The sequence below is a fragment of the Temnothorax curvispinosus genome, unplaced genomic scaffold, assembly GCF_003070985.1.
Source record: "Temnothorax curvispinosus isolate PA1 unplaced genomic scaffold, ASM307098v1 QBEX01016878.1, whole genome shotgun sequence".
NCBI lineage: Eukaryota > Metazoa > Arthropoda > Insecta > Hymenoptera > Formicidae > Temnothorax > Temnothorax curvispinosus.
In genome coordinates, this window is record NW_020226658.1 from 6,137 (window position 1) to 6,903 (window position 767).

The following is a 767-nucleotide window of genomic DNA, read 5'->3' on the forward strand; positions in this document are numbered from 1 at the left end:
CCTTGTTTTATATTACTAGTGCCCTTTTTAGAAGAGGATCGTTGACGATAATATGAAACAACGCAATTAAATTATTAAAATCTTTCTTTTTTTTCTCAAAGTATTTCTTATAAATCAATGCAAATGTAAGACAAATATATGAAGGATACTGGGGAAAAACGATCAAAGTCTACTTTTTAAGGAACTTTCATAATTTTTATCTATTTTGATCAAGAACAGTTACAATTTATTGGAAATAAAGCCGAAAAATGCACCATGCTAAGAAAAAACGATCATATTCCACGCGCTTGCAGGGGAAGAACCATCAGAGTCCAACGACATTACTCCGAGTGGATATTGATTGGTTGTTGTATCCTTTATACAATACAGGTGTCTGGTATTTGAAACGTCTGAGCGAATGAGAAGCGATGGGCCGGACTCGGCACGCATTTGAAATGGTTTAGTTGTTAGGTCAATTAACAACGGCTCAGTAAGCAAAATGTTTAACAGTATCCGCACAGATTGGCAGCAAATTTGATCAGATCCCATACCAAAACCATAGCCATCTATGTCCACATTGAGCTGGTGTTCTGTCGATAGAACACGCTGACAAGCAGTGTGAGCAGATTGGCAACAGAAATCGCGCAGGCAAAGCTGACAGTCAATCTGCTCACACTGCCTGTTAGCAGATTCTGTCGCATTTTCGGCAACAATTTGACAACATTGTCTAATACAGCAGCTTCTGTGTGAAATTTGTTGCCTTTCTGACATTAAACTGCATGGTCTGC